Here is a 25,520-nt window from a genome sequence, read left to right as displayed (position 1 = left end):
CAGGAGAGAAAAAGAAGGCAAAAACTGTGACAGGTCAGGATTTTTTCAAAAAAATGAAAAGTATCCAAAGCGTCTCAACTCGCGTCATATGATGCCCGAGATCCAAAAGGGCAGAAAAAGTTTGCAGAACCTGTTTCCCTGCTCTAGATTCTGAACAAGCTGCAGAAACCTGAGTACAGCTCAGGAGAGAAAAAGAAGGCAAAAACTGCCTGAAGATGCTGCAGAAACCTGAGTGCAGCTCAGAAGAGAAAAAGAAGGCAAAAACTCTGACCAGCGGGTCAGGATTCTTTCAAAAAAATGAAAAGTATCCAAAGCATCTCAAACTCCCATCATATGATGCCCGAGATCCGAAAGGGCAGAAAAAGTTTGCGGAACCTGTTTCCCTGCTCTAGATTCCGAACAAGCTGCAGAAACCTGAGTGCAGCTCAGGAGAGAAAAAGATGGCAAAAACTCTGACCCGCGGGTCAGGATTTTTTCAAAAAAATGAAAAGTATCCAAAGTGTCTCAAACTCGCGTCACATGATGCCCGAGATCCGAAAGGGCAGAACAAGTTTGCGGAACCTGTTTCCCTGCCCTAGATTCTGAACAAGCTGCAGAAACCTGAGTGCAGCTCAGGAGAGAAAAAGAAGGCAAAAACTCTGACCCGCGGGTCAGGATTTTTTCAAAAAAATGAAAAGTATCCAAAGCGTCTCAAACTCGCGTCACATGATGCCCGAGATTCAAAAGGGCAGAAAAAGTTTGCGGAACCTGTTTCCCTGCTCTAGATTCTGAACAAGCTGCAGAAACCTGAGTGCAGCTCAGGAGAGAAAAAGAAGGCAAAAACTGTGACGGGTCAGAATTTTTTCAAAAAAATGAAAAGTATTCAAAGCATCTCAAATTCGCGTCATATGATGCCCAAGATCCAAAAGGGCAGAAACAGTTTGCGGAACCTGTTTCCCTGCTCTAGATTTTGAACAAGCTGCAGAAACCTGAGTGCAGCACAAGAGAGAAAAAGAAGGCAAAAACTGTGACCCCCGGGGTCAGGATTTTTTCAAAAAACTGAAAAGTATCCAAAGCGTCTCAAACTCGCGTCATATGATGCCCGAGATCCGAAAGGTCAGAAAACGTTTGCGGAACCTGTTTCCCTGCTCTAGATTCTGAACAAGCTGCAGAAACCTGAGTGCAGCTCAGGAGAGAAAAAGAAGACAAAGCGGGTCAGGATTTTTTCAAAAAAATGAAAAGTATCCAAAGCGTCTCAAACTCGCGTCATATGATGCCCGAGATCTGAAAGGGCAGAAAAAGTTTGCAGAAAATGTTTCCCTGCTCTAGATTCTGAACAAGCTGCAGAAACCTGAGTGCTGCTCAGGAGAGAAAAAGAAGGCAAAAACTTTGACCCGCGGGGTCAGGATTTTTTCAAAAAAATGAAAAGTATCCAAAGCGTCTCAAACTCGCGTCATATGATGCCCGAGATCCAAAAGGGCAGAAAAAGTTTGCGGAACCTGTTTCCCTGCTCTAGTTTCTGAACAAGCTGCAGAAACCTGAGTGCTGCTCAGGAGAGAAAAAGAAGGCAAAAACTGTCTGAAGAACCTGCAGAAACCTGAGTGCAGCTCAGGAGAGAAAAAGAAGGCAAAAACTGTGACAGGTCAGGATTTTTTCAAACAAATGAAGAGTATCCAAAGCGTCTCAACTCGCGTCATATGATGCCCGAGATCCAAAAGGGCAGAAAATGTTTGCAGAACCTGTTTCCCTGCTCTAGATTCTGAACAAGCTGCAGAAAGCTGAGTGCAGCTCAGGAGAGAAAAAGAAGGCAAAAACTTTGACCCGCGGGTCAGAATTTTTTCAAAAAAATGAAAAGTATCCAAAGTGTCTCAAACTCGCGTCATATGATGCCCGAGATCCAAAAGGGGAGAAAAAGTTTGCGGTACCTGTTTCCCTGCTCTAGATTCTGAACAAGCTGCAGAAACCTGAGTGCAGCTCAGGAGAGAAAAAGAAGGCAAAAACTGCCTGAAGAAGCTGCAGAAACCTGAGTGCAGCTCAGAAGAGAAAAAGAAGGCAAAAACTCTGACCCGCGGGTCATGATTCTTTCAAAAAAATGAAAAGTATCCAAAGCATCTCAAACTCCCATCATATGATGCCCGAGATCCGAAAGGGCAGAAAAAGTTTGCGGAACCTGTTTCCCTGCTCTAGATTCCGAACAAGCTGCAGAAACCTGAGTGCAGCTCAGGAGAGAAAAAGATGGCAAATACTCTGACCCGCGGGTCAGGATTTTTTCAAAAAAATGAAAAGTATCCAAAGTGTCTCAAACTCGCGTCACATGATGCCCGAGATTCAAAAGGGCAGAAAAAGTTTGCGGAACCTGTTTCCCTGCTCTAGATTCTGAACAAGCTGCAGAAACCTGAGTGCAGCTCAGGAGAGAAAAAGAAGGCAAAAACTCTGACCCGCGGGTCAGGATTTTTTCAAAAAAATGAAAAGTATACAAAGCGTCTCAAACTCGCGTCATATAATGCCCGAGATCCGAAAGGGCAGAAAAAGTTTGCAGAACCTGTTTCCCTGCTCTAGATTCTGAACAAGCTGCAGAAACCTGAGTGCAGCTCAGGAGAGAAAAAGAAGGCAAAAACTGTGACGGGTCAGAATTTTTTCAAAAAAATGAAAAGTATTCAAAGCGTCTCAAATTCGCGTCATATGATGCCCAAGATCCGAAAGGGCAGAAACAGTTTGCGGAACCTGTTTCCCTGCTCTAGATTTTGAACAAGCTGCAGAAACCTGAGTGCAGCTCAGGAGAGAAAAGGAAGGCAAAAACTGTGACCCCCGGGGTCAGGATTTTTCAAAAAACTGAAAAGTATCCAAAGCGTCTCAAACTCGCGTCATATGATGCCCGAGATCCGAAAGGGCAGAAAAAGTTTGCGGAACCTGTTTCCCTGCTCTAGATTCTGAACAAGCTGCAGAAACCTGAGTGCAGCTCAGGAGAGAAAAAGAAGACAAAAACTGTGACCCGCGGGTCAGGATTTTTTCAAAAAAATGAAAAGTATCCAAAGCGTCTCAAACTCGCGTCATATGATGCCCGAGATCTGAAAGGGCAGAAAAAGTTTGCAGAACCTGTTTCCCTGCTCTAGATTTTGAACAAGCTGCAGAAACCTGAGTGCAGCTCAGGAGAGAAAAAGAAGACAAAAACTGTGACCCGCAGGTCAGGATTTTTTCAAAAAAATGAAAAGTATCCAAAGCGTCTCAAAGTCACGTCATATGATGCCCGAGATCCGAAAGGGCAGAAAAAAATTGTGGAACCTGTTTCCCTGCTCTAGTTTCTGAACAAGCTGCAGAAACCTGAGTGCAGCTCAGGAGAGAAAAAGAAGGCAAAAACTGTGACCCGCGGGTCAGGATTTTTTCAAAAAAATGAATAGTATCCAAAGCATCTCAAACTCGCGTCATATAATGCCCAAGATCCGAAAGGGCAGAAAAAGTTTACGGAACCTGTTTCCCTGCTCTAGATTCTGAACAAGCTGCAGAAACCTGAGTACAGCTCAGGAGAGAAAAAGAAGGCAAAAACTGCCTGAAGATGCTGCAGAAACCTGAGTGCAGCTCAGAAGAGAAAAAGAAGGCAAAAACTCTGACCAGCGGGTCAGGATTCTTTCAAAAAAATGAAAAGTATCCAAAGCATCTCAAACTCCCATCATATGATGCCCGAGATCCGAAAGGGCAGAAAAAGTTTGCGGAACCTGTTTCCCTGCTCTAGATTCCGAACAAGCTGCAGAAACCTGAGTGCAGCTCAGGAGAGAAAAAGATGGCAAAAACTCTGACCCGCGGGTCAGGATTTTTTCAAAAAAATGAAAAGTATCCAAAGTGTCTCAAACTCGCGTCACATGATGCCCGAGATCCGAAAGGGCAGAAAAAGTTTGCGGAACCTGTTTCCCTGCTCTAGATTCTGAACAAGCTGCAGAAACCTGAGTGCAGCTCAGGAGAGAAAAAGATGGCAAAAACTCTGACCCGCGGGTCAGGATTTTTTCAAAAAAATGAAAAGTATACAAAGCGTCTCAAACTCGCGTCATATAATGCCCGAGATCCGAAAGGGCAGAAAAAGTTTGCAGAACCTGTTTCCCTGCTCTAGATTCTGAACAAGCTGCAGAAACCTGAGTGCAGCTCAGGAGAGAAAAAGAAGGCAAAAACTGTGACGGGTCAGAATTTTTTCAAAAAAATGAAAAGTATCCAAAGCGTCTCAAATTCGCGTCATATGATGCCCAAGATCCGAAAGGGCAGAAACAGTTTGCGGAACCTGTTTCCCTGCTCTAGATTTTGAACAAACTGCAGAAACCTGAGTGCAGCTCAGGAGAGAAAAGGAAGGCAAAAACTGTGACCCCCGGGGTCAGGATTTTTCAAAAAACTGAAAAGTATCCAAAGCGTCTCAAACTCGCGTCATATGATGCCCGAGATCCGAAAGGGCAGAAAAAGTTTGCGGAACCTGTTTCCCTGCTCTAGATTCTGAACAAGCTGCAGAAACCTGAGTGCAGCTCAGGAGAGAAAAAGAAGACAAAAACTGTGACCCGCGGGTCAGGATTTTTTCAAAAAAATGAAAAGTATCCAAAGCATCTCAAACTCGCGTCATATAATGCCCAAGATCCGAAAGGGCAGAAAAAGTTTACGGAACCTGTTTCCCTGCTCTAGATTCTGAACAAGCTGCAGAAACCTGAGTACAGCTCAGGAGAGAAAAAGAAGGCAAAAACTGCCTGAAGATGCTGCAGAAACCTGAGTGCAGCTCAGAAGAGAAAAAGAAGGCAAAAACTCTGACCAGCGGGTCAGGATTCTTTCAAAAAAATGAAAAGTATCCAAAGCATCTCAAACTCCCATCATATGATGCCCGAGATCCGAAAGGGCAGAAAAAGTTTGCGGAACCTGTTTCCCTGCTCTAGATTCCGAACAAGCTGCAGAAACCTGAGTGCAGCTCAGGAGAGAAAAAGATGGCAAAAACTCTGACCCGCGGGTCAGGATTTTTTCAAAAAAATGAAAAGTATCCAAAGTGTCTCAAACTCGCGTCACATGATGCCCGAGATCCGAAAGGGCAGAAAAAGTTTGCGGAACCTGTTTCCCTGCTCTAGATTCTGAACAAGCTGCAGAAACCTGAGTGCAGCTCAGGAGAGAAAAAGAAGGCAAAAACTCTGACCCGCGGGTCAGGATTTTTTCAAAAAAATGAAAAGTATCCAAAGCGTCTCAAATTCGCGTCATATAATGCTCGAGATCCGAAAGGGCAGAAAAAGTTTGCAGAACATGTTTCCCTGCTCTAGATTCTGAACAAGCTGCAGAAACCTGAGTGCAGCTCAGGAGAGAAAAAGAAGGCAAAAACTGTGACGGGTCAGAATTTTTTCAAAAAAATGAAGAGTATTCAAAGCATCTCAAATTCGCGTCATATGATGCCCGAGATCCAAAAGGGGAGAAAAAGTTTGCGGTACCTGTTTCCCTGCTCTAGATTCTGAACAAGCTGCAGAAACCTGAGTGCAGCTCAGGAGAGGAAAAGATGGCAAAAAGTGTGACCCGCGGGTCAGGATTTTTTCAAAAAAATGAAAAGTATCCAAAGCGTCTCAAACTCGCGTCATATGATGCCGGAGATCCAAAAGGGCAGAAAAAGTTTGCGGAACCTGTTTCCCTGCTCTAGATTCTGAACAAGCTGCAGAAACCTGAGTGCAGCTCAGGAGAGAAAAAGAAGGCAAAAACTGCCTGAAGAAGCTGCAGAAACCTGAGTGCAGCTCAGAAGAGAAAAAGAAGGCAAAAACTCTGACCAGCGGATCAGGATTCTTTCAAAAAAATGAAAAGTATCCAAAGCATCTCAAACTCCCATCATATGATGCCCGAGATCCGAAAGGGCAGAAAAAGTTTGCGGAACCTGTTTCCCTGCTCTAGATTCCGAACAAGCTGCAGAAACCTGAGTGCAGCTCAGGAGAGAAAAAGATGGCAAAAACTCTGACCCGCGGGTCAGGATTTTTTCAAAAAAATGAAAAGTATCCAAAGTGTCTCAAACTCGCGTCATATAATGCCCGAGATCCGAAAGGGCAGAAAAAGTTTGCAGAACATGTTTCCCTGCTCTAGATTCTGAACAAGCTGCAGAAACCTGAGTGCAGCTCAGGAGAGAAAAAGAAGGCAAAATCTGTGACGGGTCAGAATTTTTTCAAAAAAATGAAAAGTATTCAAAGCGTCTCAAATTCGCGTCATATGATGCCCGAGATCCGAAAGGTCAGAAAACGTTTGCGGAACCTGTTTCCCTGCTCTAGATTCTGAACAAGCTGCAGAAACCTGAGTGCAGCTCAGGAGAGAAAAAGAAGACAAAAACTGTGACCCGCGGGTCAGGATTTTTTCAAAAAAATGAAAAGTATCCAAAGCGTCTCAAACTCGCGTCACATGATGCCCGAGATCCGAAAGGGCAGAAAAAGTTTGCGGAACCTGTTTCCCTGCTCTAGATTCTGAACAAGCTGCAGAAACCTGAGTGCAGCTCAGGAGAGAAAAAGAAGACAAAAACTGTGACCCGCGGGTCAGGATTTTTTCAAAAATATGAAAAGTATCCAAAGCATCTCAAACTCGCGTCATATAATGCCTAAGATCCGAAAGGGCAGAAAAAGTTTACGGAACCTGTTTCCCTGCTCTAGATTCTGAACAAGCTGCAGAAACCTGAGTGCAGCTCAGGAGAGAAAAAGAAGGCAAAAATAGTGACCCGCGGGTCAGGATTTTTTCAAAAAAATGAAAAGTATCCAAATTATCTCAAACTCACGTCATATAATGCGCGAGATCCGAAAGGGCAGAAAAAAATTGCGGAACCTGTTTCCCTGCTCTAGTTTCGGAACAAGCTGCAGAAACCTGAGTGCAGCTCAGGAGAGAAAAAGAAGGCAAAAACCGTCTGAAGAAGCTGCAGAAACCTGAGTGCAGCTCAGGAGAGAAAAAGAAGGCAAAAACTGTGACAGGTCAGGATTTTTTCAAAAAAATGAAAAGTATCCAAAGCGTCTCAAACTCACGTCATATGATGCCCGAGATCCGAAAGGGCAGAAAAAGTTTGCGGAACCTGTTTCCCTGCTCTAGATTCTGAACAAGCTGCAGAAACCTGAGTGCAGCTCAGGAGAGAAAAAGAAGGCAAAAACTGCCTGAAGAAGCTGCAGAAACCTGAGTGCAGCTCAGAAGAGAAAAAGAAGGCAAAAACTCTGACCAGCGGATCAGGATTCTTTCAAAAAAATGAAAAGTATCCAAAGCATCTCAAACTCCCATCATATGATGCCCGAGATCCGAAAGGGCAGAAAAAGTTTGCGGAACCTGTTTCCCTGCTCTAGATTCCGAACAAGCTGCAGAAACCTGAGTGCAGCTCAGGAGAGAAAAAGATGGCAAAAACTCTGACCCACGGGTCAGGATTTTTTCAAAAAAATGAAAAGTATCCAAAGTGTCTCAAACTCGCGTCATATAATGCCCGAGATCCGAAAGGGCAGAAAAAGTTTGCAGAACATGTTTCCCTGCTCTAGATTCTGAACAAGCTGCAGAAACCTGAGTGCAGCTCAGGAGAGAAAAAGAAGGCAAAATCTGTGACGGGTCAGAATTTTTTCAAAAAAATGAAAAGTATTCAAAGCGTCTCAAATTCGCGTCATATGATGCCCGAGATCCGAAAGGTCAGAAAACGTTTGCGGAACCTGTTTCCCTGCTCTAGATTCTGAACAAGCTGCAGAAACCTGAGTGCAGCTCAGGAGAGAAAAAGAAGACAAAAACTGTGACCCGCGGGTCAGGATTTTTTCAAAAAAATGAAAAGTATCCAAAGCGTCTCAAACTCGCGTCACATGATGCCCGAGATCCGAAAGGGCAGAAAAAGTTTGCGGAACCTGTTTCCCTGCTCTAGATTCTGAACAAGCTGCAGAAACCTGAGTGCAGCTCAGGAGAGAAAAAGAAGACAAAAGCTGTGACCCGCGGGTCAGGATTTTTTCAAAAATATGAAAAGTATCCAAAGCATCTCAAACTCGCGTCATATAATGCCTAAGATCCGAAAGGGCAGAAAAAGTTTACGGAACCTGTTTCCCTGCTCTAGATTCTGAACAAGCTGCAGAAACCTGAGTGCAGCTCAGGAGAGAAAAAGATGTCAAAAAGTGTGACCCACGGGTCAGGATTTTTTCAAAAAATGAAAAGTATCCAAAGCGTCTCAAACTCGCGTCATATGATGCCCGAGATCCGAAAGGGCAGAAAAAGTTTGCGGAATCTGTTTCCCTGCTCTAGATTCTGAACAAGCTGCAGAAACCTGAGTGCAGCTCAGGAGAGAAAAAGAAGACAAAAACTGTGACCCGCGGGTCAGGATTTTTCCAAAAAAATGAAAAGTATCCAAAGCGTCTCAAACTCGCGTCATATGATGCCCGAGATCTGAAAGGGCAGCAAAAGTTTGCGGAACCTGTTTCCCTGCTCTAGATTCTGAACAAGCTGCAGAAACCTGAGTGCAGCTCAGGAGAGAAAAAGAAGGCAAAAAGAGTGACCCGCGGGTCAGGATTTTTTCAAAAAAATGAAAAGTATCCAAATTATCTCAAACTCACGTCATATAATGCGCGAGATCCGAAAGGGCAGAAAAAAATTGCGGAACCTGTTTCCCTGCTCTAGTTTCGGAACAAGCTGCAGAAACCTGAGTGCAGCTCAGGAGAGAAAAAGAAGGCAAAAACCGTCTGAAGAAGCTGCAGAAACCTGAGTGCAGCTCAGGAGAGAAAAAGAAGGCAAAAACTGTGACAGGTCAGGATTTTTTCAAAAAAATGAAAAGTATCCAAAGCGTCTCAAACTCACGTCATATGATGCCCGAGATCCAAAAGGGCAGAAAACGTTTGCAGAACCTGTTTCCCTGCTCTAGATTCTGAACAAGCTGCAGAAACCTGAGTGCAGCTCAGGAGAGAAAAAGAAGGCAAAAACTATGACCCGCGGGTCAGGATTCTTTCAAAAAAATGAAAAGTATCCAAAGCGTCTCAAACTCGCGTCATATGATGCCCAAGATCCGAAAGGGTAGAAAAAGTTTGCGGAACCTGTTTCCCTGCTCTGGATTATGAACAAGCTGCAGAAACCTGAGTGCAGCTCAGGAGAGAAAAAGAAGACAAAAACTGTGACCCGCGAGTCAGGATTTTTTCAAAAAAATGAAAAGTATCCAAATTATCTCAAACTCACGTCATATAATGCCCGAGATCCGAAAGGGCAGAAAAAAATTGCGGAACCTGTTTCCCTGCTCTAGTTTCTGAACAAGCTGCAGAAACCTGAGTGCAGCTCAGGAGAGAAAAAGAAGGCAAAAACTGTCTGAAGAAGCTGCAGAAACCTGAGTGCAGCTCAGGAGAGAAAAAGAAGGCAAAAACTCTGATAGGTCAGGATTTTTTCAAAAAAATGAAAAGTATCCAAAGCGTCTCAAACTCGCGTCATATGATGCCCGAGATCCAAAAGGGCAGAAAAAGTTTGCAGAACCTGTTTCCCTGCTCTAGATTCTGAACAAGCTGCAGAAACCTGAGTGCAGCTCAGGAGAGAAAAAGAAGGCAAAAAGAGTGACCCGCAGGTCAGGATTTTTTCAAAAAAATGAAAAGTATCCAAATTATCTCAAACTCGCGTCATATAATGCCCGAGATCCGAAAGGGCAGAAAAAAATTGCGGAACCTGTTTCCGTGCTCTAGTTTCTGAACAAGCTGCAGAAACCTGAGTGCAGCTCAGGAGAGAAAAAGAAGGCAAAAACTGTCTGAAGAAGCTGCAGAAACCTGAGTGCAGCTCAGGAGAGAAAAAGAAGGCAAAAACTGTGACAGGTCAGGATTTTTTCAAAAAAATGAAAAGTATCCAAAGCGTCTCAAACTCGCGTCATATGATGCCCGAGATCCAAAAGGGCAGAAAAAGTTTGCAGAACCTGTTTCCCTGCTCTAGATTCTGAACAAGCTGCAGAAACCTGAGTGCAGCTCAGGAGAGATAAAGAAGGCAAAAACTATGACCCGCGGGTCAGGATTTTTTCAAAAAAATGAAAAGTATCCAAAGCGTCTCAAACTCGCATCATATGATGCCCGAGATCCGAAAGGGCAGAAAATGTTTGCGGAACCTGTTTCCCTGCTCTAGATTCTGAACCAGCTGCAGAAACCTGAGTGCAGCTCAGGAGAGAAAAAGATGTCAAAAAGTGTGACCCGCGGGTCAGGATTTTTTCAAAAAAATGAAAAGTATCCAAAGCATCTCAAACTCGCGTCATATGATGCCCGAGATCCGAAAGGGCAGAAAAAGTTTGCGGAAACTGTTTCCCTGCTCTAGATTCTGAACAAGCTGCAGAAACCTGAGTGCAGCTCAGGAGAGAAAAAGAAGACAAAAGCTGTGACCTGCGGGTCAGGATTTTTTCAAAAATATGAAAAGTATCCAAAGCATCTCAAACTCGCGTCATATGATGCCGGAGATCCAAAAGGGCAGAAAAAGTTTGCGGAAACTGTTTCCCTGCTCTAGATTCTGAACAAGCTGCAGAAACCTGAGTGCAGCTCAGGAGAGAAAAAGAAGGCAAAAATAGTGACCCGCGGGTCAGGATTTTTTCAAAAAAATGAAATGTATCCAAATTATCTCAAACTCACGTCATATAATGCGCGAGATCCGAAAGGGCAGAAAAAAATTGCGGAACCTGTTTCCCTGCTCTAGTTTCGGAACAAGCTGCAGAAACCTGAGTGCAGCTCAGGAGAGAAAAAGAAGGCAAGAACCGTCTGAAGAAGCTGCAGAAACCTGAGTGCAGCTCAGGAGAGAAAAAGAAGGCAAAAACTGTGACAGGTCAGGATTTTTTCAAAAAAATGAAAAGTATCCAAAGCGTCTCAAACTCACGTCATATGATGCCCGAGATCCGAAAGGGCAGAAAAAGTTTGCGGAACCTGTTTCCCTGCTCTAGATTCTGAACAAGCTGCAGAAACCTGAGTGCAGCTCAGGAGAGAAAAAGAAGGCAAAAACTCTGACCCGCGGGTCAGGATTTTTCAAAAAAATGAAAAGTATCCAAAGCGTCTCAAACTCGCGTCATATAATGCTCGAGATCCGAAAGGGCAGAAAAAGTTTGCAGAACATGTTTCCCTGCTCTAGATTCTGAACAAGCTGCAGAAACCTGAGTGCAGCTCAGGAGAGAAAAAGAAGGCAAAAACTGTGACGGGTCAGAATTTTTTCAAAAAAATGAAGAGTATTCAAAGCATCTCAAATTCGCGTCATATGATGCCCGAGATCCAAAAGGGGAGAAAAAGTTTGCGGTACCTGTTTCCCTGCTCTAGATTCTGAACAAGCTGCAGAAACCTGAGTGCAGCTCAGGAGAGGAAAAGATGGCAAAAAGTGTGACCCGCGGGTCAGGATTTTTTCAAAAAAATGAAAAGTATCCAAAGCGTCTCAAACTCGCGTCATATGATGTCGGAGATCCAAAAGGGCAGAAAAAGTTTGCGGAACCTGTTTCCCTGCTCTAGATTCTGAACAAGCTGCAGAAACCTGAGTGCAGCTCAGGAGAGAAAAAGAAGGCAAAAACTGCCTGAAGAAGCTGCAGAAACCTGAGTGCAGCTCAGAAGAGAAAAAGAAGGCGAAAACTCTGACCAGCGGATCAGGATTCTTTCAAAAAAATGAAAAGTATCCAAAGCATCTCAAACTCCCATCATATGATGCCCGAGATCCGAAAGGGCAGAAAAAGTTTGCGGAACCTGTTTCCCTGCTCTAGATTCCGAACAAGCTGCAGAAACCTGAGTGCAGCTCAGGAGAGAAAAAGATGGCAAAAACTCTGACCCGCGGGTCAGGATTTTTTCAAAAAAATGAAAAGTATCCAAAGTGTCTCAAACTCGCGTCATATAATGCCCGAGATCCGAAAGGGCAGAAAAAGTTTGCAGAACATGTTTCCCTGCTCTAGATTCTGAACAAGCTGCAGAAACCTGAGTGCAGCTCAGGAGAGAAAAAGAAGGCAAAATCTGTGACGGGTCAGAATTTTTTCAAAAAAATGAAAAGTATTCAAAGCGTCTCAAATTCGCGTCATATGATGCCCGAGATCCGAAAGGTCAGAAAACGTTTGCGGAACCTGTTTCCCTGCTCTAGATTCTGAACAAGCTGCAGAAACCTGAGTGCAGCTCAGGAGAGAAAAAGAAGACAAAAACTGTGACCCGCGGGTCAGGATTTTTTCAAAAAAATGAAAAGTATCCAAAGCGTCTCAAACTCGCGTCACATGATGCCCGAGATCCGAAAGGGCAGAAAAAGTTTGCGGAACCTGTTTCCCTGCTCTAGATTCTGAACAAGCTGCAGAAACCTGAGTGCAGCTCAGGAGAGAAAAAGAAGACAAAAGCTGTGACCCGCGGGTCAGGATTTTTTCAAAAATATGAAAAGTATCCAAAGCGTCTCAAACTCGCGTCATATGATGCCCGAGATCCGAAAGGGCAGAAAAAGTTTGCGGAACCTGTTTCCCTGCTCTAGATTCTGAACAAGCTGCAGAAACCTGAGTGCAGCTCAGGAGAGAAAAAGAAGACAAAAACTGTGACCCGCGGGTCAGGATTTTTCCAAAAAAATGAAAAGTATCCAAAGCGTCTCAAACTCGCGTCATATGATGCCCGAGATCTGAAAGGGCAGCAAAAGTTTGCGGAACCTGTTTCCCTGCTCTAGATTCTGAACAAGCTGCAGAAACCTGAGTGCAGCTCAGGAGAGAAAAAGAAGGCAAAAAGAGTGACCCGCGGGTCAGGATTTTTTCAAAAAAATGAAAAGTATCCAAATTATCTCAAACTCACGTCATATAATGCGCGAGATCCGAAAGGGCAGAAAAAAATTGCGGAACCTGTTTCCCTGCTCTAGTTTCGGAACAAGCTGCAGAAACCTGAGTGCAGCTCAGGAGAGAAAAAGAAGGCAAAAACCGTCTGAAGAAGCTGCAGAAACCTGAGTGCAGCTCAGGAGAGAAAAAGAAGGCAAAAACTGTGACAGGTCAGGATTTTTTCAAAAAAATGAAAAGTATCCAAAGCGTCTCAAACTCACGTCATATGATGCCCGAGATCCAAAAGGGCAGAAAACGTTTGCAGAACCTGTTTCCCTGCTCTAGATTCTGAACAAGCTGCAGAAACCTGAGTGCAGCTCAGGAGAGAAAAAGAAGGCAAAAACTATGACCCGCGGGTCAGGATTCTTTCAAAAAAATGAAAAGTATCCAAAGCGTCTCAAACTCGCGTCATATGATGCCCAAGATCCGAAAGGGTAGAAAAAGTTTGCGGAACCTGTTTCCCTGCTCTGGATTATGAACAAGCTGCAGAAACCTGAGTGCAGCTCAGGAGAGAAAAAGAAGGCAAAAACTGTGACAGGTCAGGATTTTTTCAAAAAAATGAAAAGTATCCAAAGCGTCTCAAACTCGCGTCATATGATGCCCGAGATCCGAAAGGGCAGAAAATGTTTGCGGAACCTGTTTCCCTGCTCTAGATTCTAAACCAGCTGCAGAAACCTGAGTGCAGCTCAGGAGAGAAAAAGATGTCAAAAAGTGTGACCCGCGGGTCAGGATTTTTTCAAAAAAATGAAAAGTATCCAAAGCATCTCAAACTCGCGTCATATGATGCCCGAGATCCGAAAGGGCAGAAAAAGTTTGCGAAAACTGTTTCCCTGCTCTAGATTCTGAACAAGCTGCAGAAACCTGAGTGCAGCTCAGGAGAGAAAAAGAAGACAAAAGCTGTGACCTGCGGGTCAGGATTTTTTCAAAAATATGAAAATTATCCAAAGCATCTCAAACTCGCGTCATATGATGCCGGAGATCCAAAAGGGCAGAAAAAGTTTGCAGAACCTGTTTCCCTGCTCTAGATTCTGAACAAGCTGCAGAAACCTGAGTGCAGCTCAGGAGAGAAAAAGAAGGCAAAAACTGCCTGAAGAAGCTGCAGAAACCTGAGTGCAGCTCAGAAGAGAAAAAGAAGGCAAAAACTCTGACCAGCGGATCAGGATTCTTTCAAAAAAATGAAAAGTATCCAAAGCATCTCAAACTCCCATCATATGATGCCCGAGATCCGAAAGGGCAGAAAAAGTTTGCGGAACCTGTTTCCCTGCTCTAGATTCCGAACAAGCTGCAGAAACCTGAGTGCAGCTCAGGAGAGAAAAAGATGGCAAAAACTCTGACCCGCGGGTCAGGATTTTTTCAAAAAAATGAAAAGTATCCAAAGTGTCTCAAACTCGCGTCATATAATGCCCGAGATCCGAAAGGGCAGAAAAAGTTTGCAGAACATGTTTCCCTGCTCTAGATTCTGAACAAGCTGCAGAAACCTGAGTGCAGCTCAGGAGAGAAAAAGAAGGCAAAAACTGTGACGGGTCAGAATTTTTTTAAAAAAATGAAAAGTATTCAAAGCGTCTCAAACTCGCGTCATATGATGCCCGAGATCCAAAAGGGCAGAAACAGTTTGCGGAACCTGTTTCCCTGCTCTAGATTTTGAACAAGCTGCAGAAACCTGAGTGCAGCTCAGGAGAGAAAAAGAAGGCAAAAACTGTGACCCCCGGGGTCAGGATTTTTTCAAAAAACTGAAAAGTATCCAAAGCATCTCAAACTCGCGTCATATGATGCCCGAGATCCGAAAGGTCAGAAAACGTTTGCGGAACCTGTTTCCCTGCTCTAGATTCTGAACAAGCTGCAGAAACCTGAGTGCAGCTCAGGAGAGAAAAAGAAGACAAAAGCTGTGACCCGCGGGTCAGGATTTTTTCAAAAATATGAAAAGTATCCAAAGCATCTCAAAATCGCGTCATATAATGCCTAAGATCCGAAAGGGCAGAAAAAGTTTACGGAACCTGTTTCCCTGCTCTAGATTCTGAACAAGCTGCAGAAACCTGAGTGCAGCTCAGGAGAGAAAAAGATGTCAAAAAGTGTGACCCACGGGTCAGGATTTTTTCAAAAAATGAAAAGTATCCAAAGCGTCTCAAACTCGCGTCATATGATGCCCGAGATCCGAAAGGGCAGAAAAAGTTTGCGGAACCTGTTTCCCTGCTCTGGATTCTGAACAACCTGAAGAAAGCTGAGTGCAGCTCAGGAGAGAAAAAGAAGACAAAAGCTGTGACCCGCGGGTCAGGATTTTTTCAAAAATATGAAAAGTATCCAAAGCATCTCAAACTCGCGTCATATAATGCCCAAGATCCGAAAGGGGAGAAAAAGTTTACGGAACCTGTTTCCCTGCTCTAGATTCTGAACAAGCTGCAGAAACCTGAGTGCAGCTCAGGAGAGAAAAAGAAGACAAAAACTGTGACCCGCAGGTCAGGATTTTTTCAAAAAACTGAAAAGTATCCAAAGCGTCTCAAACTCGCATCATATGATGCCCGAGATCCGAAAGGGCAGAAAAAGTTTGCGGAACCTGTTTCCCTGCTCTAGATTCTGAACAAGCTGCAGAAACCTGAGTGCAGCTCAGGAGAGAAAAAGAAGACAAAAACTGTGACCCGCGGGTCAGGATTTTTCCAAAAAAATGAAAAGGATCCAAAGCGTCTCAAACTCGCGTCATATGATGCCCGAGATCTGAAAGGGCAGAAAAAGTTTGCGGAACCTGTTTCCCTGCTCTAGATTCTGAACAAGCTGCAGAAACCTGAGTGCAGCTCAGGAGAGAAAAAGAAGGCAAAAAGAGTGACCCGCCGGTCAGGATTTTTTCAAAAAAATGAAAAGTATCCAAATTATCTCAAACTCACGTCATATAATGCGCGAGATCCGAAAGGGCAGAAAAAAATTGCGGAACCTGTTTCCCTGCTCTAGTTTCTGAACAAGCTGCAGAAACCTGAGTGCAGCTCAGGAGAGATAAAGAAGGCAAAAACTATGACCCGCGGGTCAGGATTTTTTCAAAAAAATGAAAAGTATCCAAAGCGTCTCAAACTCGCATCATATGATGCCCGAGATCCGAAAGGGCAGAAAATGTTTGCGGAACCTGTTTCCCTGCTCTAGATTCTAAACCAGCTGCAGAAACCTGAGTGCAGCTCAGGAGAGAAAAAGATGTCAAAAAGTGTGACCCGCGGGTCAGGATTTTTTCAAAAAAATGAAAAGTATCCAAAGCATCTCAAACTCGCGTCATATGATGCCCGAGATCCGAAAGGGCAGAAAAAGTTTGCGGAAACTGTTTCCCTGCTCTAGATTCTGAACAAGCTGCAGAAACCTGAGTGCAGCTCAGGAGAGAAAAAGAAGACAAAAGCTGTGACCTGCGGGTCAGGATTTTTTCAAAAATATGAAAAGTATCCAAAGCATCTCAAACTCGCGTCATATGATGCCGGAGATCCAAAAGGGCAGAAAAAGTTTGCAGAACCTGTTTCCCTGCTCTAGATTCTGAACAAGCTGCAGAAACCTGAGTGCAGCTCAGGAGAGAAAAAGAAGGCAAAAACTGCCTGAAGAAGCTGCAGAAACCTGAGTGCAGCTCAGAAGAGAAAAAGAAGGCAAAAACTCTGACCAGCGGATCAGGATTCTTTCAAAAAAATGAAAAGTATCCAAAGCATCTCAAACTCCCATCATATGATGCCCGAGATCCGAAAGGGCAGAAAAAGTTTGCGGAACCTGTTTCCCTGCTCTAGATTCCGAACAAGCTGCAGAAACCTGAGTGCAGCTCAGGAGAGAAAAAGATGGCAAAAACTCTGACCCGCGGGTCAGGATTTTTTCAAAAAAATGAAAAGTATCCAAAGTGTCTCAAACTCGCGTCATATAATGCCCGAGATCCGAAAGGGCAGAAAAAGTTTGCAGAACATGTTTCCCTGCTCTATATTCTGAACAAGCTGCAGAAACCTGAGTGCAGCTCAGGAGAGAAAAAGAAGGCAAAAACTGTGACGGGTCAGAATTTTTTTAAAAAAATGAAAAGTATTCAAAGCGTCTCAAACTCGCGTCATATGATGCCCGAGATCCAAAAGGGCAGAAACAGTTTGCGGAACCTGTTTCCCTGCTCTAGATTTTGAACAAGCTGCAGAAACCTGAGTGCAGCTCAGGAGAGAAAAAGAAGGCAAAAACTGTGACCCCCGGGGTCAGGATTTTTTCAAAAAACTGAAAAGTATCCAAAGCATCTCAAACTCGCGTCATATGATGCCCGAGATCCGAAAGGTCAGAAAACGTTTGCGGAACCTGTTTCCCTGCTCTAGATTCTGAACAAGCTGCAGAAACCTGAGTGCAGCTCAGGAGAGAAAAAGAAGACAAAACTGTGACCCGCGGGTCAGGATTTTTTCAAAAATATGAAAAGTATCCAAAGCATCTCAAAATCGCGTCATATAATGCCTAAGATCCGAAAGGGCAGAAAAAGTTTACGGAACCTGTTTCCCTGCTCTAGATTCTGAACAAGCTGCAGAAACCTGAGTGCAGCTCAGGAGAGAAAAAGATGTCAAAAAGTGTGACCCACGGGTCAGGATTTTTTCAAAAAATGAAAAGTATCCAAAGCGTCTCAAACTCGCGTCATATGATGCCCGAGATCCGAAAGGGCAGAAAAAGTTTGCGGAACCTGTTTCCCTGCTCTGGATTCTGAACAAGCTGAAGAAAGCTGAGTGCAGCTCAGGAGAGAAAAAGAAGACAAAAGCTGTGACCCGCGGGTCAGGATTTTTTCAAAAATATGAAAAGTATCCAAAGCATCTCAAACTCGCGTCATATAATGCCCAAGATCCGAAAGGGGAGAAAAAGTTTACGGAACCTGTTTCCCTGCTCTAGATTCTGAACAAGCTGCAGAAACCTGAGTGCAGCTCAGGAGAGAAAAAGAAGACAAAAACTGTGACCCGCAGGTCAGGATTTTTTCAAAAAACTGAAAAGTATCCAAAGCGTCTCAAACTCGCATCATATGATGCCCGAGATCCGAAAGGGCAGAAAAAGTTTGCGGAACCTGTTTCCCTGCTCTAGATTCTGAACAAGCTGCAGAAACCTGAGTGCAGCTCAGGAGAGAAAAAGAAGACAAAAACTGTGACCCGCGGGTCAGGATTTTTCCAAAAAAATGAAAAGGATCCAAAGCGTCTCAAACTCGCGTCATATGATGCCCGAGATCTGAAAGGGCAGAAAAAGTTTGCGGAACCTGTTTCCCTGCTCTAGATTCTGAACAAGCTGCAGAAACCTGAGTGCAGCTCAGGAGAGAAAAAGAAGGCAAAAAGAGTGACCCGCCGGTCAGGATTTTTTCAAAAAAATGAAAAGTATCCAAATTATCTCAAACTCACGTCATATAATGCGCGAGATCCGAAAGGGCAGAAAAAAATTGCGGAACCTGTTTCCCTGCTCTAGTTTCTGAACAAGCTGCAGAAACCTCAGTGCAGCTCAGGAGAGAAAAAGAAGGCAAAAACTGTCTGAAGAAGCTGCAGAAACCTGAGTGCAGCTCAGGAGAGAAAAAGAAGGCAAAAACTGTGACAGGTCAGGATTTTTTCAAAAAAATGAAAAGTATCCAAAGCGTCTCAAACTCACGTCATATGATGCCCGAGATCCAAAAGGGCAGAAAAAGTTTGCGGAACCTTTCCCTGCTCTAGATTCTGAACAAGCTGCAGAAACCTGAGTGCAGCTCAGGAGAGAAAAAGAAGGCAAAAACTGTGACCCGCGAGTCAGGATTTTTTCAAAAAAATGAAAAGTATCCAAAGCGTCTCAAACTCGCGTCATATGATGCTCGAGATCTGAAAGGGCAGAAAAAGTTTGCGGAACGTGTTTCCCTGCTCTAGATTCTGAACAAGCTGCAGAAACCTGAGTGCAGCTCAGGAGAGAAAAAGAAGGCAAAAAGAGTGACCCGCGGGTCAGGATTTTTTCAAAAAAATGAAAAGTATCCAAATTATCTCAAACTCACGTCATATAATGCCCGAGATCCGAAAGGGCAGAAAAAAATTGCGGAACCTGTTTCCCTGCTCTAGTTTCTGAACAAGCTGCAGAAACCTGAGTGCAGCTCAGGAGAGAAAAAGAAGGCAAAAACTGTCTGAAGAAGCTGCAGAAACCTGAGTGCAGCTCAGGAGAGAAAAAGAAGGCAAAAACTGTGGCAGGTCAGGATTTTTTCAAAAAAATGAAAAGTATCCAAAGCGTCTCAAACTCGCGTCATATGATGCCCGAGATCTGAAAGGGCAGAAAAAGTTTGCAGAACCTGTTTCCCTGCTCTAGATTCTGAACAAGCTGCAGAAACCTGAGTGCAGCTCAGGAGAGAAAAAGAAGGCAAAAAGAGTGACCCGCAGGTCAGGATTTTTTCAAAAAAATGAAAAGTATCCAAATTATCTCAAACTCGCGTCATATAATGCCCGAGATCCAAAAGGGCAGAAAAAAATTGCGGAACCTGTTTCCCTGCTCTAGTTTCTGAACAAGCTGCAGAAACCTGAGTGCAGCTCAGGAGAGAAAAAGAAGGCAAAAACTGTCTGAAGAAGCTGCAGAAACCTGAGTGCAGCTCAGGAGAGAAAAAGAAGGCAAAAACTGTGACAGGTCAGGATTTTTTCAAAAAAATGAAAACTATCCAAAGCGTCTCAAACTCGCGTCATATGATGCCCGAGATCCGAAAGGGCAGAAAAAGTTTGCAGAACCTGTTTCCCTGCTCTAGATTCTGAACAAGCTGCAGAAACCTGAGTGCAGCTCAGGAGAGATAAAGAAGGCAAAAACTATGACCCGCGGGTCAGGATTTTTTCAAAAAAATGAAAAGTATCCAAAGCGTCTCAAACTCGCGTCATATGATGCCCGAGATCCGAAAGGGCAGAAAATGTTTGCGGAACCTGTTTCCCTGCTCTAGATTCTGAACAAGCTGCAGAAACCTGAGTGCAGCTCAGGAGAGAAAAAGATGTCAAAAAGTGTGACCCGCAGGTCAGGATTTTTTCAAAAAACTGAAAAGTATCCAAATTATCTCAAACTCACGTCATATAATGCCCGAGATCCGAAAGGGCAGAAAAAAATTGCGGAACCTGTTTCCCTGCTCTAGTTTCTGAACAAGCTGCAGAAACCTGAGTGCAGCTCAGGAGAGAAAAAGAAGACAAAAACTGTGACCCGCGGGTCAGGATTTTTTCAAAAAAATTAAAAGTATCCAAATTATCTCAAACTCACGTCATATAATGCCCGAGATCCGAAAGGGCAGAAAAAAATTGCGGAACCTGTTTCCCTGCTCTAGTTTCTGATCAAGCTGCAGAAACCTGAGTGCAGCTCAGGAGAGAAAAAGAACGCAAAAACTGTCTGAAGAAGCTGCAGAAACCTGAGTGCAGCTCAGGAGAGAAAAAGAAGGCAAAAACTGTGACAGGTCAGGATTTTTTCAAAAAAATGAAAAGTATCCAAAGCGTCTCAAACTCACGTCATATGATGCCCGAGATCCAAAAGGGCAGAAAAAGTTTGCAGAACCTGTTTCCCTGCTCTAGATTCTGAACAAGCTGCAGAAACCTGAGTGCAGCTCAGGAGAGAAAAAGAAGGCAAAAACTATGACGCGCGGGTCAGGATTTTTTCAAAAAAATGAAAAGTATCCAAAGAGTCTCAAACTCGCGTCATATGATGCCCGAGATCCGAAAGGGTAGAAAAAGTTTGCGGAACCTGTTTCCCTGCTCTGGATTATGAACAAGCTGCAGAAACCTGAGTGCAGCTCAGGAGAGAAAAAGAAGGCAAAAACTATGACCCGCGGGACAGGATTTTTTCAAAAAAATGAAAAGTATCCAAAGCATCTCAAACTCACGTCATATGATACCCGAGATCCGAAAGGGCAGAAAAAGTTTGCGGAACCTGTTTCCCTGCTCTAGATTCTGAACAAGCTGCAGAAACCTGAGTGCAGCTCAGGAGAGAAAAAGAAGGCAAAAACTGTGACCCCCGGGGTCAGGATTTTTTCAAAAAAATGAAAAGTATCCAAAGCGTCTCAAACTCGCGTCATATGATGCCCGAGATCCGAAAGGGCAGAAAAAGTTTGCGGAACCTGTTTCCCTGCTCTAGATTCTGAACAAGCTGCAGAAACCTGAGTGCAGCTCAGGAGAGAAAAAGAAGGCAAAAACTGCCTGAAGAAGCTGCAGAAACCTGAGTGCAGCTCAGAAGAGAAAAAGAAGGCAAAAACTCTGACCAGCGGATCAGGATTCTTTCAAAAAAATGAAAAGTATCCAAAGCATCTCAAACTCCCATCATATGATGCCCGAGATCCGAAAGGGCAGAAAAAGTTTGCGGAACCTGTTTCCCTGCTCTAGATTCCGAACAAGCTGCAGAAACCTGAGTGCAGCTCAGGAGAGAAAAAGATGGCAAAAACTCTGACCCGCGGGTCAGGATTTTTTCAAAAAAATGAAAAGTATCCAAAGTGTCTCAAACTCGCGTCATATAATGCCCGAGATCCGAAAGGGCAGAAAAAGTTTGCAGAACATGTTTCCCTGCTCTAGATTCTGAACAAGCTGCAGAAACCTGAGTGCAGCTCAGGAGAGAAAAAGAAGGCAAAAACTGTGACGGGTCAGAATTTTTTTAAAAAAATGAAAAGTATTCAAAGCGTCTCAAACTCGCGTCATATGATGCCCGAGATCCAAAAGGGCAGAAACAGTTTGCGGAACCTGTTTCCCTGCTCTAGATTTTGAACAAGCTGCAGAAACCTGAGTGCAGCTCAGGAGAGAAAAAGAAGGCAAAAACTGTGACCCCCGGGGTCAGGATTTTTTCAAAAAACTGAAAAGTATCCAAAGCATCTCAAACTCGCGTCATATGATGCCCGAGATCCGAAAGGTCAGAAAACGTTTGCGGAACCTGTTTCCCTGCTCTAGATTCTGAACAAGCTGCAGAAACCTGAGTGCAGCTCAGGAGAGAAAAAGAAGACAAAAGCTGTGACCCGCGGGTCAGGATTTTTTCAAAAATATGAAAAGTATCCAAAGCATCTCAAACTCGCGTCATATAATGCCTAAGATCCGAAAGGGCAGAAAAAGTTTACGGAACCTGTTTCCCTGCTCTAGATTCTGAACAAGCTGCAGAAACCTGAGTGCAGCTCAGGAGAGAAAAAGATGTCAAAAAGTGTGACCCACGGGTCAGGATTTTTTCAAAAAATGAAAAGTATCCAAAGCGTCTCAAACTCGCGTCATATGATGCCCGAGATCCGAAAGGGCAGAAAAAGTTTGCGGAACCTGTTTCCCTGCTCTGGATTCTGAACAAGCTGAAGAAAGCTGAGTGCAGCTCAGGAGAGAAAAAGAAGACAAAAGCTGTGACCCGCGGGTCAGGATTTTTTCAAAAATATGAAAAGTATCCAAAGCATCTCAAACTCGCGTCATATAATGCCCAAGATCCGAAAGGGGAGAAAAAGTTTACGGAACCTGTTTCCCTGCTCTAGATTCTGAACAAGCTGCAGAAACCTGAGTGCAGCTCAGGAGAGAAAAAGAAGACAAAAACTGTGACCCGCAGGTCAGGATTTTTTCAAAAAACTGAAAAGTATCCAAAGCGTCTCAAACTCGCATCATATGATGCCCGAGATCCGAAAGGGCAGAAAAAGTTTGCGGAACCTGTTTCCCTGCTCTAGATTCTGAACAAGCTGCAGAAACCTGAGTGCAGCTCAGGAGAGAAAAAGAAGGCAAAAAGAGTGACCCGCAGGTCAGGATTTTTTCAAAAAAATGAAAAGTATCCAAATTATCTCAAACTCGCGTCATATAATGCCCGAGATCCAAAAGGGCAGAAAAAAATTGCGGAACCTGTTTCCCTGCTCTAGTTTCTGAACAAGCTGCAGAAACCTGAGTGCAGCTCAGGAGAGAAAAAGAAGGCAAAAACTGTCTGAAGAAGCTGCAGAAACCTGAGTGCAGCTCAGGAGAGAAAAAGAAGGCAAAAACTGTGACAGGTCAGGATTTTTTCAAAAAAATGAAAACTATCCAAAGCGTCTCAAACTCGCGTCATATGATGCCCGAGATCCAAAAGGGCAGAAAAAGTTTGCAGAACCTGTTTCCCTGCTCTAGATTCTGAACAAGCTGCAGAAACCTGAGTGCAGCTCAGGAGAGATAAAGAAGGCAAAAACTATGACCCGCGGGTCAGGATTTTTTCAAAAAAATGAAAAGTATCCAAAGCGTCTCAAACTCGCGTCATATGATGCCCGAGATCCGAAAGGGCAGAAAATGTTTGCGGAACCTGTTTCCCTGCTCTAGATTCTGAACAAGCTGCAGAAACCTGAGTGCAGCTCAGGAGAGAAAAAGATGTCAAAAAGTGTGACCCGCAGGTCAGGATTTTTTCAAAAAACTGAAAAGTATCCAAATTATCTCAAACTCACGTCATATAATGCCCGAGATCCGAAAGGGCAGAAAAAAATTGCGGAACCTGTTTCCCTGCTCTAGTTTCTGAACAAGCTGCAGAAACCTGAGTGCAGCTCAGGAGAGAAAAAGAAGACAAAAACTGTGACCCGCGGGTCAGGATTTTTTCAAAAAAATGAAAAGTATCCAAATTATCTCAAACTCACGTCATATAATGCCCGAGATCCGAAAGGGCAGAAAAAAATTGCGGAACCTGTTTCCCTGCTCTAGTTTCTGAACAAGCTGCAGAAACCTGAGTGCAGCTCAGGAGAGAAAAAGAACGCAAAAACTGTCTGAAGAAGCTGCAGAAACCTGAGTGCAGCTCAGGAGAGAAAAAGAAGGCAAAAACTGTGACAGGTCAGGATTTTTTCAAAAAAATGAAAAGTATCCAAAGCGTCTCAAACTCACGTCATATGATGCCCGAGATCCAAAAGGGCAGGAAAAGTTTGCAGAACCTGTTTCCCTGCTCTAGATTCTGAACAAGCTGCAGAAACCTGAGTGCAGCTCAGGAGAGAAAAAGAAGGCAAAAACTATGACGCGCGGGTCAGGATTTTTTCAAAAAAATGAAAAGTATCCAAAGAGTCTCAAACTCGCGTCATATGATGCCCGAGATCCGAAAGGGTAGAAAAAGTTTGCGGAACCTGTTTCCCTGCTCTGGATTATGAACAAGCTGCAGAAACCTGAGTGCAGCTCAGGAGAGAAAAAGAAGGCAAAAACTACGACCCGCGGGACAGGATTTTTTCAAAAAAATGAAAAGTATCCAAAGCATCTCAAACTCACGTCATATGATACCCGAGATCCGAAAGGGCAGAAAAAGTTTGCGGAACCTGTTTCCCTGCTCTAGATTCTGAACAAGCTGCAGAAACCTGAGTGCAGCTCAGGAGAGAAAAAGAAGGCAAAAACTGTGACCCCCGGGGTCAGGATTTTTTCAAAAAAATGAAAAGTATCCAAAGCGTCTCAAACTCGCGTCATATGATGCCCGAGATCCGAAAGGGCAGAAAAAGTTTGCGGAACCTGTTTCCCTGCTCTAGATTCTGAACAAGCTGCAGAAACCTGAGTGCAGCTCAGGAGAGAAAAAGAAGACAAAAACTGTGACCCGCGGGTCAGGATTTTTCCAAAAAAATGAAAAGTATCCAAAGCGTCTCAAACTCGCGTCATATGATGCCCGAGATCTGAAAGGGCAGAAAAAGTTTGCGGAACCTGTTTCCCTGCTCTAGATTCTGAACAAGCTGCAGAAACCTGAGTGCAGCTCAGGAGAGAAAAAGAAGGCAAAAAGAGTGACCCGCCGGTCAGGATTTTTTCAAAAAAATGAAAAGTATCCAAATTATCTCAAACTCACGTCATATAATGCGCGAGATCCGAAAGGGCAGAAAAAAATTGCGGAACCTGTTTCCCTGCTCTAGTTTCTGAACAAGCTGCAGAAACCTCAGTGCAGCTCAGGAGAGAAAAAGAAGGCAAAAACTGTCTGAAGAAGCTGCAGAAACCTGAGTGCAGCTCAGGAGAGAAAAAGAAGGCAAAAACTGTGACAGGTCAGGATTTTTTCAAAAAAATGAAAAGTATCCAAAGCGTCTCAAACTCACGTCATATGATGCCCGAGATCCAAAAGGGCAGAAAAAGTTTGCGGAACCTGTTTCCCTGCTCTAGATTCTGAACAAGCTGCAGAAACCTGAGTGCAGCTCAGGAGAGAAAAAGAAGGCAAAAACTGTGACCCGCGAGTCAGGATTTTTTCAAAAAAATGAAAAGTATCCAAAGCGTCTCAAACTCGCGTCATATGATGCCCGAGATCCAAAAGGGCAGAAAAAGTTTGCAGAACCTGTTTCCCTGCTCTAGATTCTGAACAAGCTGCAGAAACCTGAGTGCAGCTCAGGAGAGATAAAGAAGGCAAAAACTATGACCCGCGGGTCAGGATTTTTTCAAAAAAATGAAAAGTATCCAAAGCGTCTCAAACTCGCGTCATATGATGCCCGAGATCCGAAAGGGCAGAAAATGTTTGCGAAACCTGTTTCCCTGCTCTAGATTCTGAACAAGCTGCAGAAACCTTACTGCAGCTCAGGAGAGAAAAAGATGTCAAAAAGTGTGACCCGCGGATCAGGATTTTTTCAAAAAAATGAAAAGTATCCAAAGCATCTCAAACTCGCGTCATATGATGCCCGAGATCCGAAAGGGCAGAAAAAGTTTGCGGAACCTGTTTCCCTGCTCTAGATTCTGAACAAGCTGCAGAAACCTGAGTGCAGCTCAGGAGAGAAAAAGAAGACAAAAGCTGTGACCTGCGGGTCAGGATTTTTTCAAAAATATGAAAAGTATCCAAAGCATCTCAAACTCGCTTCATATAATGCCTAAGATCCGAAAGGGCAGAAAAAGTTTACGGAACCTGTTTCCCTGCTCTAGATTCTGAACAAGCTGCAGAAACCTGAGTGCAGCTCAGGAGAGAAAAAGATGTCAAAAAGTGTGACCCACGGTTCAGGATT

This window comes from Rhineura floridana, chromosome 2 (assembly GCF_030035675.1).
Source record: "Rhineura floridana isolate rRhiFlo1 chromosome 2, rRhiFlo1.hap2, whole genome shotgun sequence".
NCBI lineage: Eukaryota > Metazoa > Chordata > Lepidosauria > Squamata > Rhineuridae > Rhineura > Rhineura floridana.
This window is presented reverse-complemented; position numbering follows the sequence as displayed.